General features: G+C 44.9%; 1 long non-coding RNA gene across 10 annotated transcripts in view; it reads left to right on the forward strand.

Moving 5' to 3' along the window:
* Window positions 1-19,168, forward strand: part of LOC137212881 (uncharacterized) — a 155,976-nt gene that overhangs the window by 26,715 nt on the left and 110,093 nt on the right. For 9 of the 10 annotated variants that reach the window (XR_010937672.1, XR_010937670.1, XR_010937674.1 and 6 more), the window contains one exon: window positions 8,569-8,646. This is a non-coding gene — a long non-coding RNA (uncharacterized lncRNA). Of the gene's footprint in view, window positions 1-161; window positions 629-8,568; window positions 8,647-19,168 lie in introns of those variants that run through there. The other variant, XR_010937678.1, reaches the window with a different exon arrangement.

A 19,168-nucleotide genomic window follows, 5' to 3' on the forward strand; every position in this document is an offset into this window, starting at 1 on the left:
TTGTGGCTCTCCTGTTGCGGAGCACAGGCTCTGGACGCACAGGCTCAGCGGCCATGGCTCACGGGCCCAGCCCCTCCGCGGCATGTGGGATCTTCCCGGACCGGGGCACAAACCCGTGTCCCCTGCATCGGCAGGCGGACTCCCAACCACTGCGCCACCAGGGAAGCCCTCATGTTTGTATCTATATCCTTATGTACTTGGTGGTTTTATTTCTGTGGGTTTGAGTACAAGAAAAGGTACAAAGGATAAAATACCACCAAATAAAAAAAACAAAAACAAGAACAAAATAAAACGAATAGATAAAAGCAGTCCACAGAGCTGAGTGTCTTTTCTTGTCAGGCAGAAGAACCCACCAGGGGAGACACTGACTGACTCTTTCATGGAGGGGCATAAGTCAGGGATTTCTAACTGCTAGAAAGGGGCTGTTCATAATGTTTATGCTGATTAAAAGTTGCAAGCTTGTACCCTGGAGAGACCGGAGAGAGTCCACAGGTTTGTACACGGTTGGTGAAGACAAGTCCCATCATTCCAAGAGAGTCTTAAGTTAGGTTCACTAAGGATTGGGCATAGCAGTGTTACTCAATATTCATAACCATTTAAAATCTTCGGCTGGTTAGAAAGAGTTGTGGTGAAAAACAGCATTCAGTTTTGGTATTTCCTAGGCAGGTGCTGGTAAGATTTCTTTTACATGGGATTGCTGGGTGGAAGAGTATGTGTGTGGGAGGGGCGCAGAGTTCATTTATGATATTATGGAGAACAGGTTCGGTAGAGAGAGGCAGAATGCAGATCAGAGTGTGGTGTGCCCTTTGAGAAATAAGGCCGGGAAGGAAACAGAGAGGGGGCCATGGCTGGAGATGGGTGACCAGTAGGCACCATGAGAGGTAGAAGTTGAGATGCCGGAGAATGGGATTGTTAAGTGTTGAGGGGAAGACCCCGAGGGAAGAAATAAAATCCAGAAAACGTGGGGAGGAACTGGCTGTAGATCCTGGATGCTCACAGGGGGTGGGGCCACACCACTGTAGACATTACAATGGTGTGTGGCCCTTCGAAGGGCCACATACACAAACAGATACACCAAGGTGTTAAAATCTCATGTCGTAGGGGCAGAAAGCAATCAGGAAATAAAGGTGTCTTAAAGGCTTTGTAAAGGGGCAATCATAGAAAAAACAGTAGAGAGACATGACTTGGGGTGTGACTTCCCTAGCAGTTCTCTGCTTGGTTGCTGATGCAAGACAAATCAAAGGTTGGAATCATCCAGAACATTATTCTGAGGCTCCGTCTGGCAGAGGCTGATGTGAGCCCCTCCCTCGTTCTTATCTCCCCAACATCAGTGGTAGAACAGGTATGAACCCACACTTGTATGTTACCAGTTAGCATATTATGTAAACATGGTGTTAAGAAAGGCCTCCTAGATTCCCTTTCCATGATATTGACATCTTGAAACTACTTGGATTTACTTGTTCTGAAGCTGGCTCTTCTCAACATTTCTGTAAAGAGGTTGAGAGGTTAATCCTGGGCCTTCCTCCAGACCCCACTGCTATTCTCTGTTTCTCAGGGATCCAATCTCCAACCCCTGACCTCTCTTTTCAGGACTGAACTGCAAGGCCAGACCCATGGAGTCTCGGACTTCTCACTCCATCTTAGAGAAACAAAGGTTAAGGGACAAATGAGTTGTGGAGTTCATCAGAGGGTACAAGGGATACACAAATTCTACTCCTTCTGTGGGATCCCTGCCAACATCCCTAAACCAGCCTAAACTCTTTGTTCTAACGTTTACCTTATAATCCTGTAGTATTCAGATCTCTTAATCACACTGATTTCCAGATAATTTTCATGTCTTACCTACTGCTGATGAAGCTCTTTGCTCTACCCTGTGCTGAACCATATTTAAAAGCAATCACGGGCTTCCCTGGTGGCGCAGTGGTTGAGAGTCCGCCTGCCGATGCAGGGGACACGGGTTCGTGCCCTGGTCCAGGAAGATCCCACATGCCGCGGAGCGGCTGGTCCCGTGAGCCATGGCCGCTGAGCCTGCGCGTCCGGAGCCTGTGCTCCGCAACGGGAGAGGCCACGACAGTGAGAGGCCCGCGTACGGCAAAAAAAAAAAAAAAAAAAAAAAGCGATCACTAGGGACTTCCCCTGTGGTCCAGTGCTTAAGACTCTGCGCTCCCAGTGCAGGGGGCCTGGGTACCATACCTGGTCAGGGAATAGATCCCACGTGTCGTAACTAAAAGATCCTGCATGCCGCAATTAAGACACGGCGCAGCCAAATACACACACAAATAAATAAAGTGATCACTAACCCAGAGCTGTTCCATGTAACAGGTTTGTACTGAGGGTTTGAAAAGGCAGTAGCCAGGGCAGGGACTAGGGTGAGGTGAGTGAGGCACGTACCTTGAGTGCAGCATTTAAGGTGCACTCCAAAACCCGGTAATCAAGGTAAATAGTATTTTAATGAAATATTTGAAAAAATCAAAATTAATGCAAAAAATCCACAATCAACAAAATATTAAAATTTTAAAGACAGGATCAGTTGTAAGACTTAATATTAGGCATCTACATATATTCTGAAAAATTTTTTTTAAATAAATTTATTTATTTATTTATTATTTTTGGCTGCGATGGGTCTTTGTTGCTGAGCACCAGCATTCTCTAGTTGCGGGGAGCGCAAAGTCTACTCTTTGTTGTGGTGCACAGCCTTCTCATTGCGGTGGTTTCTCTTGTTGCGGAGCACAGGCTCTAGGCGTGGGCTTCAGTAGTTGTGGCACACTAGCTCAGTAGTTGTGGTTCACGGGCTCTAGAGCACAGGCTCAGTAGTTGTGGCACACGGGCTTAGTTGCTCCATGGCATGTGGGATCTTCCCGGACCAGGGCTCGAACCCATGTCCCCTGCATTGGCAGGCGGACTCTTAACCATTGCGCCAACAGGGAAGTCCACTGAAATTTTTTTGCAATTGTTTCTGCCACCAGAAATTGCTCTCTGGCTAACTTGACCCCCAGTACCCTCATACCCAACCCAGGATTAATGGGGGCCGTTTGCTTGCTTCTCATACAGATTTTCAATCAGTCTTACTGTGTTCAGTCTTACCTACACCCCTGTCTTCAGGGATCATTGGTACTCTAATTTCTGAGCCTTTCTGGGGATCTGTGCTGATTGCCCCATGCACACCCTGGAGCCATTTGACATTTTTTCTTAATCATCCATTATTTTATTTATTCTTTTTTTTTAAAAAAATTGGACTATAGTTGATTTACAATGTTGTGTTAGTTTCAGGTATACAGCAAAGTGATTCAGGGTGTGTTTGTGTGTATTTTTCAGATTCATTTCCATTATGGGTTGAGTTTGCTTGTAGGAGGGTGGACTCCAGCATCTATCAGTTCATCAGCTTGTAATCAGTATTGTGTATTTATTCTCTACCAAATCCCCCAGTAGCGATGACCAAAGAGGTATTTTAAAACAGTCTTGTGATTCTTAAACTCTGATCAAAGAAGCAAAAAGTAGTTTAACCAATATATCCTGTTTTACCAGTTTGTTACAAAATTAGGTTACACCCCTTTCAATTGTTTTTTTTTTTTTGGCCACACCACTGCATGGCATGCAGGATCCTATTCCCGGACCAGGGAATCCTATTCCCAGACCAGGGATCGAACCTGTGCCACCTGTGGTGGAAGTGTGGAGTCTCAACCACTGGACCACCACGGAAGTCCCTCCTTTCAATATTTAGATTAAACTATTCTTTACCTCCACCCTGCCTATTAGGATGTTTTTCCGTCTCCAGGATCCTTCTTCCGCGATGACAGTTAACAGTTCTGTAGTATTTACTTTGGGCCAGTCATTCTTCTAAGTGCTTTTTTGCATGTATTAGCTCATAATAACTCCAGACTCCTCAGGGAAGCTTTTTAAGTATAATGGGTTAGTACTTGTCATTATTATCTTGAGGAGAGCAAAATCTGAAAGTCTGCTCAGTCTGCCAGAGATTCCTGGGTGTGTGTTGTGTGTGTGTGTGTGTGTGTGTGTGTGTGTGTGTGTGTGTTGACTGTTGTTGCCCTTAATCAACTATGGATTGCTGGTGAATCTCAGGTTGCCTAATGATTTTGATCCTTGTCTACTGGTAAGTGACCCATTGAACACCAGTCAAGGAGAGTATCATATCCTCTTGGACAGTGATTGGTTAAGAGGTGGACACATGGCCCAAGCTGGGCCAATCAGAGCCAAAGATGCTTACTTCTGGGACTTGGATGGAAATGCAGAGAATGAAGTCTCTGTGTTTCCACCGTGGCTCCCAAGCTTGTAGACTATAGGCCTGTTGACTGCAGTGCGCTCCACTTAGAGAAACCCTAACAGAGAATAAAGCCAACATAGAGGAAAGCAAAGCTGGGTCGTGGAGGGAGAGAGAGAGAGACTGAGACCTGATGTTACTGTTTGAACCCCTTGATCCAGCCACATGACTGCTCCTGACTTTTCAAATTACAGGAACGAATCAATGTCATCAATGTCTTTTCCTTTTTTATCTTTTTGGCCGCACCACGCAGCATGTGGGATCTTAGTTCCCAGACCATGGATCAAACCCATGCCCCCTGCAGTGGAAGCATGGAGTCCTAAACACTGGACCGCCAGGGAAGTCCTGTCATTTCCTTTTTTTTGGCTGCATTGGGTCTTTGTTGCTGCACGCGGGCTTTCTCTACTTGTGGCAACCGGGGGCTGGCTACTCTTTGTTGTGGTGCATGGGCTCTAGGGCATGGGCTTCAGTAGTTGTGGCGCATGGGCTTAGTTGCTCCGTGGCATGTGGGATCTTCTCGGACCAGGGCTCGAACCTGTGTCCCCTGCACTGGCAGGCGGATTCTTAACCACTGTGCCACCAGGGAAGTCACAAAGAGAGATTTTTCTTTTTTAAAAACCACTTTGAACTGACTTTCTGTTACATGGATATAAAGAATCCTGGAAAATGCAACGGGTAAGACAGTGACACAGTCTGTAGGCTGGAGCACCTGGGTGCCTGTGATCTGGGTCTAAGAGATAGTGACTTAAAACAATGTGCCAGCCTGTGAGCGGTGTTCTCCCCAGGCAGCCCAGGATCTGTGTGAGTTTGGATGTGGATTTCTCACTATCTTCCTAGGGTCCTTTTCCAGATGGTACTCTTTTCTTAATTGCTGGGACCTTCTCCTCTCAGGGGCGGGAGGCTGGCATCTCCTGGCTTTTTCCCTATTTCTAGAACCTCTCTGGGTGAGTCTGTTAGTTTAAAAGCCACTGCATTTGGGTATGGGAAGACTGCCCAGTGACTGGCCTTATATTTTCACTTTGGCTCACTATTTAATATTTCTTTTTTCCCCCTTATATATAACTGGAAGTAGAAATTTTCTGTTTTTTTTTTTTTTCTGGACAACAGTGGTGGGTTTTTTGTTTGTGTTTTGGTTTTGGAGGGGACTTGGCAGTGGTGAGGTTTTGCCCTGGTGCCTGCCCGCTAAGCTTAGGAGGGGTGGCAAGGCAGTTCTGTCCACCAGCTGTCCTAGAGGAACTACTTTAAAGTAGGTCTTCTTACAAATGAACATATCTACGAAACAGAAATAGACTACAGACATAGAGAACAGACTTGTGGTTGCCAAGGGGGAGGGAGGGTGGGGGAGAGAAGGATTAGGAGTTTGGGGTTAACAGATGCAAACTAGTATATATAGGATGGATAAACAACAAGGCCCTACTGCATAGCACAGGGAACTATATTCAATATCCTGTGATTAAACCGTAATGGAAAAGAATATATGTATGTTTAACTGAATCACTTTGCTGTACAGCAGAAATTAACACAACATTGTAAATCAGCCATACTTCAATAAAAAAAGAAGTAGGTCTCCTTTTTTGGGATGTGGCCTCTCCCATTCCAATTGTATTTGTTCACAGATAATATTCCAAATCTTTTTCATCACTAGGTAGAGAGCACCTGTCCACTGGCCAACTAGCTTATGTTAATTTCATAGTAATGTTTGTTATCTTTCCCATAGTTCCTGGCATCTGGAAACATTTTTGTGGGCAGTGACAATAGTTAACCAGTATGTTTTGGGGGGTGTATTTTGAGTGCGGTTTTCTAGATCTCTCTTCCACAAATCCACTCTAAAGCACTAATCTGTGAGCAGTTTTGTGGTCTCCACCCAACATCAAAAAGTGGCATGTAAAGCCGGTAACATCATGAAGGTTTCACCGATTCATGTTCCAAAAATGTCACCACTCCTGCTCAGGCCACAGCGTCAACACTATATATATATTCAATGATTTATTTTATAAAGGAGTAAGTCTTTTTTTTTTTTTTTTTTTTGTGGTACGCGGGCCTCTCACTGTTGTGGCCTCTCCCGTTGCAGAGCACAGGCTCCGGATGCGCAGGCTCAGTGGCCATGTCTCATGGGCCCAGCCGCTCCACGGCATGTGGGATCTTCCCAGACCGGGGCACGAACCCGTGTCCCCTGCATCGGCAGGCGGACTCTCAACCACTGCGCCACCAGGGAAGACCTCTTTCTTTTTTAAAAATATTTATTTACTTATTTTTGGCTGCGTTGGGTCTTTGTTGCGGTGTGCGGGCTTTTCATTGCGGTGGCTTCTCTTGTTGCGGAGCACGGGCTGTAGGCGCACGGGCTTCAGTTGTTGTGGCACGCGGGCTCAGTAGTTGTGGCTCTTGGGCTCTAGAGCGCAGGCTTAGTAGTTGTGGTGCACGGGCTTAGTTGCTCCACGGCAAGTGGGATCTTCCCAGACCAGGGCTCAAACCCGTGTCCCCTGTATTGGTAGGCGATTCTTAACCACTGCACCACCAGGGAAGCCCCTCCTCATTTATTTCTTTAATGTTTTTGTCCCTTGCATCAGATGTTACGGTCTTTAAGATTATGCCCTGAGGCAGTTTTAGAAGATACCCAGAAATTCTGTGAGACTATCCTTTGAAAGGTGCGGATCTATGTCTTTCCCTTTCCCCAAACCTCGGCGGGTTTGTAACTCCCTTGTAATCAATAGAGTGTGATGGAAATGACGAATGTGTGAATCCTGAGGCCAAGAATAAATGCTTGCAGCTTCTACCTTGTTTGCCAAACACTTGGTTTTGGAGCCCTGAGCTGTAAGGTAAGAAGTCTGAGCCCAGGCCATAGTGAGAGGTTACGTGTAGGTGCTACGATCAATAGCTCCAAGCGGAGGTCACAGCAGACAGTCAGCCTTATACACCAGACATGGAAGTGAAGGCGCCTCCATGTGAATCCAGCCTCCAGCAGTCAGGCCTTCCAGCCCTGGAGCCTTCCCAGCTGAGGCCCCAGGGGTCATGCAGCGGAAACGGGCCTTTTCTGCTGGCCCCGTCTGGATCTCTGACCCACAGAATCTGGGAGCAAAAGAAAATGTTTGTTTTAAGCCTTTATGTTTTGGGTTAACTTGTTATATATATACATACATACATATACACATCTTTATATTCATATTTATTCGATTTATTTATTTTTATTGAAGTATAGTAAATTTACAATTCTGTGTTAGTTTCAAGTATACAGCAAAGTGATTCAGTTATATATATATTCTTTTTCAGGTTCTTTTTCATTGTAAGTTATTATAAGATATTGAGTATAGGGAACTCCCTGGCGGTCCAGTGTTTAGGACCCTGTGCTCTCACTGCCAAGGGCCCAGGTTCGATCCCTGGTCAAAGATCTCACAAGCCACGTGGTGTGGCCAAAACAAAACACAACAAAACTGAGTATAGTTCCCTTGGGTTAACTTGTTATAAAGCAATAGTAATCAGAACACAGTCCTAAACTGAGTCTTCCACCCTTCTCTGTACAACTAAAAGTTTGGAGGGCAGTGATGGAGAACTCATGGTCCCTGTAGGCCCACTGGCTCCCAAGAAGAAAAAAATGGTGGAGCTGAGTCAAGGGTTCCCTTTTAATCTTCCCATAATTACCAATGAGATATGTCATTTTTGCATGGATTAACTTTCTTCCTCATCAAAGAAATATCAGGAGAAGGGGACAAGTGTTCACCTCTGTCAAGAAGGGTGTTTTAGGGGCTTCCCTGGTGGCTCAGTGGTTGAGAATCTGCCTGTCAATGCAGGGGACACAGGTTTAAGCCCTGGTCTGGGAAGATCCCACATGCCGCGGAGCAACTAAGCCCGTGCGCCACAACTACTGAGCCTGCGTGTCTGGAGCCTGCGCTCTGCAACAAGAGAGGCCGCGATAGTGAGAGGCCCGCGCACCGCGATGAAGAGTGGCCCCCGCTCGCTGCAACTAGAGAAAGCCTGCACGCAGCAACGAAGACCCAACGCAGCTAAAAATAAATATAATTAATTAATTAATTAAAAAAATAAAGAGGGGTGTTTTAAAGGGTTTATTCTGCATCTCCTCTCCCCCTAAATTATTTCAGTTGACTATTTCTTTTTGTTATGGTGTCGTAATATAAATTATAGTAAAGTTAAAAGAATGAGTTATAATACATTTATGTTACATAATTATATACTATATAATTAAGAAGTTATAATAAAAATGTTATAATAAAAAATAAAAATTCTCGTATTTGTTTTCTCTTCAAATGTCTTAGTTTCTTGGCTATCTCTTCACACAGGTGTGCAGCATTATAACTCTGGAAGCTCTGAGTACGTGGGCAGGGTTGTGGACACACGGACCTCACACAGGGAAACTGGTAAGTGAAAGGGCTCTGTTATTGGGAATACCCTTAAGTGTTAGAGCAGGGAGGGCTTTCCTCTGGAGCAGTTTCCTTCTGCAGAAAAGAACTGCCCCGTCTCCTGCTTTGCTATGAGCTGCTCACAATTCGAGAAGCTGGTTGGGGAAGGACTGGGGTCCCCACCGTTCAGTGTTAAGTTTCACTTAATCTCCCTATGTTCAGTCCCATCCCTCACCCCACTTCCTCTACCTGGTCTCCCCACATCTGGAGCATCTCATTTCTTCATAAGGTAAACTTCCCGTCTCTTGTACAGAAGGTGCCAGCCTGCAAATATGGAACATGAGGGAAGGTAGTGGTCTGATCCCTCAGTAACACATGTCCAAGCACCTCCTCATTTTAGCCTCATGTCTCACCTGCGGTTTTTGTGGTACCTACAATCTCCAAGGGCTGAGCCTTTCCAGGTTCTGTGAGGTTTAATTGGCTCCTTTCCCAGTGGGCACCCCTATCAGGGTTAGGAAGATTAAATTGCCCAAAGTTATACATCTAATCATGGAATTTAGACTCCATCTCAGGTTTGTCCGTCTTCAAACCTCTGTATTTCTTATTTTATAAAGCTAGAAAAAAGCCTGATAAGCCTGAGAAAATAGAATACCAGAAGAACCAATTTCAGAATATAGATGCAGGATTCCTAAATGTTAACAAACTGAATCTAGCACAATATTGAAAAATCTATACAAGGCAGGCGACTCAGTAAAGAAATGCAGAGTAAAATGAGATATCACTTTTGTGTGTATGTGATTAACTTAGCAGAGATTTTAAGAAAGATCCTACCCACTGTAGGCAGTGGATGGAGGAAATAGGCATTCCCATACGTTTCTGGTGTGAGAATAAATTGGCATCACCTTTCGAGGGGTCGCTTTTACTATATGTAACAAAGTCTTAGTATCCTCCATAACTTTTGGCCCAGAAGTTCCAGTTCTAGGAATTTATTTTCAGGAAACAATCATGATAGGCACAAACATTTAGCTATGAGGATATTAATATCAATGTTATCTATAATATTGAAAAATTAATAACAATGTATCTGTTCACCACTGTGGGCTTGATAAAAATAAACTATAATACCAAACAAAATAATGTTGGAGAATAGTTTTAATAATATGAAAATATGATAACGATACATTAAGTGAAATACATAGGTTCAGAATGGTGTGTTCTCATTGTATTGCCATTTGTCTGTGCAAGTGATGAAAACTGACCTAAAAGTGGCTGAAGAGAAAGAAAAGGAACGTACTGATTCATAGTACTAGAAAGTCAGGGCGTGTAATACCTCAGGCAAGTTGGGTCCAGGCACTCATGGATCATCACGAGAAATCTTTTTCCATCTCTTAATTTGTATTTTGTGTTGGTTTTACTTTCACATAGACTCTCCATGAGAGCCGTTAAAGAGGGTGTATTAGTCAGTGTCTTCCAGAGAAACAGAGCCAAGGGGACCCGGAAAGCTGATGGTGTAGATTCTAGGCTGAGTCTGAGGCCTGAGAACCAGGAGCGCTGAGAGTAAAAGATTGATGTCCAAACTCAAGTTGTCAGGTAGAGAGTGGACTCAGCCTTCCTCCACCTTTTTGTTCTATTCAGCTCTCAATGGATTTGATAGGTCCACCCACGCTAGGGAGGGCTGTCTTCTTTACTCAGTCCACTAATTCAAATGTTAATCTCTTCTTGGAACACCTTCAGGCACACCCAGAAATAATTTTTAGCCAGTTATCTGGGCACCCCTGTTGCCCAGTCAAGTTGACACATAAAATTAACCATCACAAGTCCACCCCGTCAAGTTGACACTCATACATGTCTCCTTAACCCATACTAATCTCCAAGTAAAGAATAACAAAGGTTGGGCTTCGCTGGTGGCGCAGTGGTTGAGAGTCCGCCTGCCGCTGCAGGGGACACGGGTTCGTGCCCCGGTCCGGGAAGATCCCACATGCCGTGGAGCGGCTGGGCCCGTGAGCCATGGCCGCTGAGCCTGCGCGTCCGGAGCCTGTGCTCCGCAACGGGAGAGGCCACAACAGTGAGAGGCCCGCGTACCGCAAAAAAAAAAAAAAAAAAAAACACAAAGGCTTAATTCCACCTGACACAACACGACTCTCCATACAACTGAAAATGCACTAGCCCCTTCCTCAGAAGAGGAGGTAAAGTCCTTGAGTGATGTTTACTCTCCTTGTCACCCTCTAACTTAAACAGTATGATGTAGAATTAACAATACTTAAATATTATGATTTAAAGTCAATACATCTTATGTTGCATGATAAGGAAATAAGAGAGGAAAGAAGACAAAGATACTCCCACACAATCATAACAAAATAAGGAGGAAATCCTCTATGACAGTTACAATCCTCATTTCTCTAACTGGCCACGTGGCTGGTATTTATAACTACTTTCTCCCGCTACCCATTCTGTATTGCCTTTGCCTTCAACAAGCACCTGAGATGGTCATCATCATTCTTTACTTGTAGGATGACCAAACCTTCATTCCTGAAGGGTTTGCACCATTAGTAGTCATGCCTGGGTTGGATTGTACTTTTCCATTGACCTTAATCATAGGACACAGTAATACTAAGAGATGTCTAAGGGATCTCCTGTATTCCACACATATTCTTCCTTACCTCCATCGTGGATAGTCCAATTTCCTCTTGGCAGCCAGGATCAATCACTCCAGCCAGCATAGTAACTCCCTTCTTTGCCTGTTGATTCAGTCATGAGATGCCCAAAGTGGCCGGGTGGCTCTCTTAACTTCCAGCTCATTGGAGTCATTGTTATATCTCTTAGTGGAAGCATTCCTCCTTCTGGAACTAAGACCTGTAGGCCAGCAGAGCATAAGGTCACAGGAACAGGAAGCTAAAACTTTGCTAGTGGGTCATTAGGGGTTCGAGTGAGTGGTACCACTCCCATTTCCACCCCAATTCCTGGATCCGTGAATCCTGGCTATGGGAGAAACAGCACTGTATATTGGACACTGATTCAGAGCATATACAGCCTCCTGGAGAACCTGGCCGCAGCCCTGAGAGGTATCGCCACCTAGCTGGCACTGTAACTGAGTCTTCACAGGGCCGTTCCACTGTTCTATCCAAACAGCTCCCTCAGGATGGTGGGGAGCATGTTAAGACTAGTACATTCCATGAGTGTGGGCTTATTGTTGCACTTCTTTTGCTGTGAAGTTCTTTTTTTTTTTTTTTAATGTGTGAAGTGAGTTCTTGGTCAAGCATTTCAGTGTGGAATAATACCATGGGAGTGGATAAGGTATTCTGCAAGTCCACTGATGGTAGTTCTTGCAGAAGCACTGTGTGCAGGGAAGGCAAATCTGTATCCAGAGTAAGTGTCTATTCTAGGAAGAACAAAATGGTACTCCTTCCGTGATGGAAGTTGTCCAGTACAGTCAACAGGCCGGAAAGTAGCTAGCAGATCACCTCGGGGATGGTGCTGTATCAACGACTAGGTGTTGGTCTCTGCTGCTGGCAGGTTGGGCACTCAGCAGTGGCCACGGCCAGGTTGGCCTTGGGGAGTGGAAGTGCGTGTTGCTGAGCCTGTGCATTGCCTTCACCGCTGCCACCATGGCTGCCGCATTCATGAGCCAAGTGGGTGATGACTGGGCTGGCTGTGGAAAGAGACTGGCATCCACAGGATGGGTCATCCTTTCCGCTTCATTATTAAAATCTTCCTCTGCTGAGCTTACCCTTCGGTGAGCATTCACGTGGGACACAAATACCTTCATGGTTTTTTGCCCATATATCTCTTCACCACATTTCCTCATCACCAATTTTCCAGTCATGTACCTTCTGAGTCCCTAACCATCCAGCCAAACCACTGGACACGTAAATCAGTATATAATCACGTGTCTGGCCATTTCTCCTTCCAAGCAAAGTGAACAACCAGGTGCACTGTCTGAAGTTCTGCCCACACCACTCTCCTTCAGGGACGTCCCCAAAGGGCCTGTGGTGCTACAGCTGTCCAGTTTTGGGTGGTGCCTGCATATTGTGCTTCTAGAACCATCTGTAAACCAGACCAGAGTCTTCTCTTTCTCTGTCAGCTGCCATGGAGAACTCCCCATGAGGCCATAGGTGCAGGATGGGAGAGAGAAGGGGCAGCAGGAGTGGGGACCATGGACCTTTGGGCCACATCTTCATGTAATTTACTTGTGCTTTCAGGGCCTGCTCAGGCCTCATCATGTATATGTCACTTCCATTTGATGATGGAGTGCCGCCGTGCACTATGTGCCTTGGTGGGTCAGGTAACGCCCAGTTCATGGTGGGCAGTTCAGGTCACATGGCAACTTGGGAGTCCTTGGTCAAGCGTTCAGTCTCTGCTAAGGCCCAGTAGCAGGCCAAGAGCTGTTTCTCAAAAGGAGAGTAGTTATCTGGAGGGGATGGCAGGGCTTTGCTCCAAAATCCTAAGGGCCTGCACTGCAGTTCACCTATAGGGGGCTGTCAAATGCTCCAAACAGCATCGCATGTCAAGAAGGAATATCTTGACATGCCCCTTACCCCGGACCCCTCGAAATTTCACTGAGGTGGAGGGTCCCTGAATTTTTGTTGGATTTATTTCCCACTTTCTGGCATGCAAATGTCTTACCAAATCTAGAGTAGTTGCTACTTCTTGCCCACTAGGTCTGATGAGATTAATGTCATCAATGCAGTGGACCATCGTGATAGCTTTGTGGGAGAGAAAGGTGATCAAGATTCCTGAGAACTAAATTATGACATTGGGCTGGAGAGTTGGTGTATCCCTGAGGTAGCATCAGAAAGGTCTGTTGTTGGCTTTGACAGCTGAAAGCAGACTGCTTGACAGGGTGGAGAAAAAGGCATTTGCCAGATCAGTAGCTGCATGCGAGGTGCCAGGAGATGTGTTATTGGGCTGGCCAAAAGGTTCATTCGGTCTTTTCCGTAAGATGGCTCTAGTAGCGCTTAGTTGTCTTTAACTTCATTGGAAACAATGTTGTTAGATTGTATTATGAAAGCTATCATATCAGCATGCATTTTTTTAAAAAAACTTATTAAAATTGGTGAATTTTTGTATAGCCATTTTAATATTGAAGATGGAAGAGAAAAAGCAACATTTTCGGCATATTATGCTTTATTATTTCAAGGAAGGTAAAAACGCAACTGAAATGCAAAAAAAGATTTGTGCAGTGTATGGGGAGGGTGCTGTGACTGATCGAACTTGTCAAAAGTGGTTTGCTAAGTTTCGGGCTGGAGATTTCTCGCTGGGCAATGCTCCATGGTCGGGTAGACCAGTTGAAGTTGCTAGCAATCAAATTGAGACATTAATTGAGAATAATCAACGTTATACCACACGGAAGATAGCTGACATACTCAAAATATTCAAATCAAGTGCTGAAAATCACTTGCACCAGCTTGGTTATGTTCATTGCTTTGATGTTTGGGTTCCACATAAGTTAAGCGAAAAAAACCTCCTTGACTGTATTTCTGCATGTGATTCTCTCCTTACACATAATGAAAACAAATTGTGATGGGCGATGAAAAGTGGATACTGTACAATAATGTGGAATGGAAGAGATCGTGGGGCAAGCGAAATGAACCACCACTAACCACACCAAAGGCTGGTCTTCATCCAAAGAAGGTGATGTTGGGCTTCCCTGGTGGCGCAGTGGTTGAGAGTCCGCCTGCCGATGCAGGGGACACAGGTTCGTGCCCCGGTCCGGGAAGATCCCGCATGCCGGGGAGCGGCTGGGCCCGTGAGCCATGGCCTCTGAGCTTGCGCGTCCGGAGCCTGTGCTCCACAACGGGAGAGGCCACAACAGTGAGAGGCCCGCGTACCGCCAAAAAAAAAAAAAACAACAAAGAAGGTGATGTTGTGTATATGGTGGGATCGGAAGGGAGTCCTCTATCATGAGCTCTTTCCAGAAAACGAAACGATTAATTCCAACAAGTACTGCTCCCAACTAGACTGACTGAAAGCAGCACTTGATGAAAAGCGTCCGGAATTAGTCAACAGAAAACGCGTAATCTTCCATCAGGATAACGCAAGACCACATGTTTCTTTGATAACCAGACAAAAACTGCTACAGCTTAGCTGGTAAGTTCTGATTCATCCGCTGTATTCATCAGACATTGCACCTTCGGATTTCCATTTATTTTGGTCTTTACAAAATTCTCTTCATGGAAAAAACTTCAATTCCCTGGAAGACTATAAAAGGCACCTAGACAGTTCTTTGCTCAAAGAAATAAAAAGTTTTAGGAAGATGGAATTATAAAGTTGCCTGAAAAATGGCAGAAGGTAGTGGAACAAAATGGTGAATACATTGTTCAATACAGCTCTTGGTGAAAATGAAAAATGTCTTATTCTTACTTTAAAACCGAAGGAACTTTTTGGCCAACACAGTACTTTGCTCAAGCAATGAAACCACATCTGGTACAGTAACTGCTAGTGGAAACACCACCTGGTTAGGCTTGTGATAATCCATTATTATTCTTTAAGACCCATCTATCTTCTGCACAGACCAGAAAGGCAAGTTGAGTGGCAATATGGTGGGAATTAACACCCCTTTATCCTTTATGTCCTTGATGGTGGTACCAATCTCTGCGATACCTCCAGGAATGCAGTACTGCTTTTGGTTTACTATTTTCCTATGTAGAGGCAGCTCTCGTGCCTTCCACTTGGCCTTTCTCACTCCACAAGTCAGGGAACTAATGGGGGGATTCTGCTAGCTGCTGAGTGTATTTATTCCAATTACACATTCTGGAACTGAGGAAATAGCTACAAGGTGGGTTCAAGGACCCACTGGGCCCTCTATGAGACAGACCTGAGCTAAAACTCCATTGATCTCCTGACTTAAATCAGGCTCTCCTCTGACTGGTGGATCACAGTGACATTTTGGGTCTCCTGGCATTAATTTCAGTTCAGAGCCAGTGTCCAGAAGTCCCTGAAAGGTCTGATTATTTCCTTTCCACCAACGCACAATTACTCTGGCAAAGGCTGAAGGTCCCTTTGGGGGAAGGCTGAGAGAAAGATCAACAGCATAAATTTTTGGTAGCTTACGAGGGTCCTTCCTCAAGGGGACTGGCCTCCCCTTCATTCAACGGGTTCTGGGTCTGTAAACTGGGTCAAGTCTGGGAATTGACTGTGGGACCATTATTCCAGTTAGGCTTTTGTTCACCAGACCTGGAATTTTTTTGTTCATATAGATCAAGTAAGCATTTAGTAGGCTTCCTATCTATTTCACTTCTGGAACACCACCATCAACCTGCCACCCAGGTCTATGAGTGTCAGACTGTTCTATTAATACTTTGGCTCTGCTATCCATTATGGTAGCCAAGCCAATCTCGCCTTTGGGTGGTTGAGTGCTACCACTTGGCCTCCACCATCCTGGGATCCAGTTACTCCCATCACATTTAGGGTTCCCAATTCAGTGGCTGCAGTTCCCACTGGGAGATCTGGCCTACAGAGAAGAGCAATCTCAGAGCTCCTCCAGGCTGCTGGGGCTCCCCTCACAAACTTCCTTCTCACTGTCTTCCAGACCCTCCCAGAGAGGGTGAGTAGGCCTTAAATGACAAATGCCCTGTAACATTCCAATCTCCCTAATCCTTTGAATCCTTTCCTCGACATTAAACCAAGGCAGGTTCATCATTTCCAGTTTACTCACTGTGGGCCGCCTTTTGGCCCATGTTTCAGCCAACCAACCAACCAAACTGTTCTAACTTCCCAAGCTGCAAACTAAATGCAGAATTTCTGCCTAGTGAGCCCGTATCAGTAAATTTGGCCTGATCCAATTTTATGTTCCTTCTACCATTATCCCACACCCTTAGTGTCCATTCCTCCACGTTCCCCAGATCTCTGTCTGTGTAAATTAGGAAACCTTAAGTTATATATTGTTATAAATTATATATGAATATAAATACTAAAAAGAGATTTATTATAAGGTATTGGCTCCTATGATTATTGAGGCTGAGAAGTCCCATGATCTGCCATCTGTAAGCTGGAAACCAAAGAGAACTGATGGTGTATCAGAGGCCTGAGAGCTGGAGAGAAGGTGGCGTAGATTCTAGTCTGAGTCTGAAGGCTTGAGAAGTAGGGGTGCTTGAGGGCAGGACTTTAAATAGGCAGAGAGCAAATTCAACCTCTTTGCACCTTTTTGCTCTATTCAGCCGCAATGGATTGGATAAGGCCCACCCACAGTGGGGAGGGCCATCTGCTTTACTCAGCCCACTGATTCAAATGCTAGTTTCTTCTGGAAACACTTTCACAGACTACCTAGAAATAAGGGTCAACCAGCTATCTGGGCATCCTGTGGCCCAAGTCAAGTTGACATGTAAAATTAACCATCACAGAGGGCTAGTAGCAGCTCTGGGATTATGTTTTACCAATGCGAAAGTCTAACAAAGATAGAGTCTTTCCTTTCAAATCATTCCAGCAAAAATCCCAATGCTGCATCTCTTTGGCCAGGCTTGGGTCACGTACTCCTCTTCTTCAGCTGAGAGGTGGTGTGAGTGCCACCTTAATAGTAGTTTAGATAGCTAAAATTTATTGAGTACTAATTATGTGTAAATCATGAATCTGAGTCTAAATTTTCTGTGATTAGATGTGTAACCTTGGGCAATTTAGCCTCCCCAAGCCTGAAAAGGACTCAAAATCAGTGTCCTCTGTGTTATTTCACTTAATCCTCCTGACAACTCCAATAAAATGGATTCTATCATCATCCTCATTTAACTGATGAAGAAACTAAAGCCCAGGCAGGTTACGTATATTATGCATGACAAAAGAATTAGCAAATGGTGAGTCTACCTGCATGGACTGAAAATATGGGTGGAGGCAGTTTCCTCCCAAAAGAATCAGATGCTGCTTCTGACATTGAAGACAGAGCCCAAAACAAAAGAAAAACAAAATGAAACAAAACAAACAACCACTCAGGATACAGGGATGTGAAGACTTAAAAAATCTATCACTAATATACTCATAAAGGTAAGAGAATATATTGCACTCGTGTTATAAGAACAGGATGATATAATTATAAATATTAAGAGAAAAAAGAAAGCCCTTAAAAGTTAAAGCAGGATAGTAGGCCCAAAAAATGTAATAGAAGAGTTGGAAGGTAAACTTGAGGAAATCCTGAAGATGAAGAGATGGAAAATAGGAGAGAAAAGATGAGAAGATTAAAACAATAAGTCTGAGAGGTTCAATATCTGAATAATAGAGTTCCAGACAGAGAGAACAGAGAAGATTTAGGGGAAGCAGTCATCAGTAAAACAATACAGAAACATTTACCAAGCTCAAGGACATGAGTTTCCAGATTGAGGGGTCCTTCAAATGCCCAGAAAAAAGGATGAAAAGAGACCCACCAAGACACATCATCATGAAATTTCAGAACATGGGGGCAAAGAGATTTAAAAAATCTTTGAGAGAGAAAAAGAGAGATGGAGATTAGGAATCAGATTTGACTTTTCATTCTTCAGTGAATAACACTGGAAGCAAGAAGACAACAGAGCAATGCCCTCAAAATTCTGAAGCAGCATGATTTCCAACCTAGAATTCTCCACCCAGCTAAATTATCAATCAACTCTGAGGGTAAATAAAGACATTTTCAAGTATGCAACGTTTCAAAGCATTTCCCTCCTATGCATCCTTTCTGAAGAAGCTACTGAAGGCTGTGCTATTTTTATAAATTAATTTTTGGCTACGTTGGGTCTTCGTTGCTGCCTGCGGGTTTCCTCTAGTTGTGGTGAGCGGGGTCTACTTTTTATTGCAGTGCATGGGCTTCTTATTGTGGTGGCTTTTTTTGTTGTGGAGCACGGTCTCTAGACATGGGGGCTTCAGTAGTTGTGGCACGTGGGCTCAGTAGTTGTGGCTCGTGGGCTCTAGAGCACAGGCTCAGTAGTTGTGGCTCACGGACTTAGTTGCTCTGCGGCACATGGGATCTTCCCAGACCAAGGATCAAACCTGTGTCCTCTGCATTGGCAGGCGGATTCTTAACCACTGCACCACCAGGGAAGTCCTTACTGTACCTTTTTTTTTTTAAAATTAATTAATTAATTTATTTTTGGCTGCATTGGGTCTTTGTTGCTGCGCACGGGCTTTCTCTAGTTGCGGCGAGCAGGGGCTACTCTTTGTTGCGGTGCACGGGCTTCTCATTGCGGTGGCTTCCCTTGTTGCGGAGCATGGGCTCTAGGTGCACAGGCTTCAGTAGTTGTGGCGCGTGGGCTCAGTAGTTGTGGTTTGCGGGCTCTAGAGCGCAGGCTCCGTAGCTGTGGTGCACAGGCTTAGTTGCTCCGCGGCTTGTGCGATCTTCCCGGACCAGGGCTCGAACCTGTGTCTCCTACATTGGCAGGCGGATTCTTAACCACTGCGCCACCAGGGAAGCCCCTTACTGTGCTTTCTGAACAAGAGAGTAAACCAAGAGGAAGGCATGACATACAATAAATAGGAATCTGACACAGGAGAAAGGTGAAGGGAATCCTCAGGGCGAGGGTAATGGGAGATTCCAGGATGACAGCTGTGCACTGGATGCAGAAGGAAACAAATTCAGACTGAAGCA

The sequence above is a fragment of the Pseudorca crassidens genome, chromosome 19 (assembly GCF_039906515.1).
Source record: "Pseudorca crassidens isolate mPseCra1 chromosome 19, mPseCra1.hap1, whole genome shotgun sequence".
In the NCBI taxonomy this organism is placed as follows: domain Eukaryota; kingdom Metazoa; phylum Chordata; class Mammalia; order Artiodactyla; family Delphinidae; genus Pseudorca; species Pseudorca crassidens.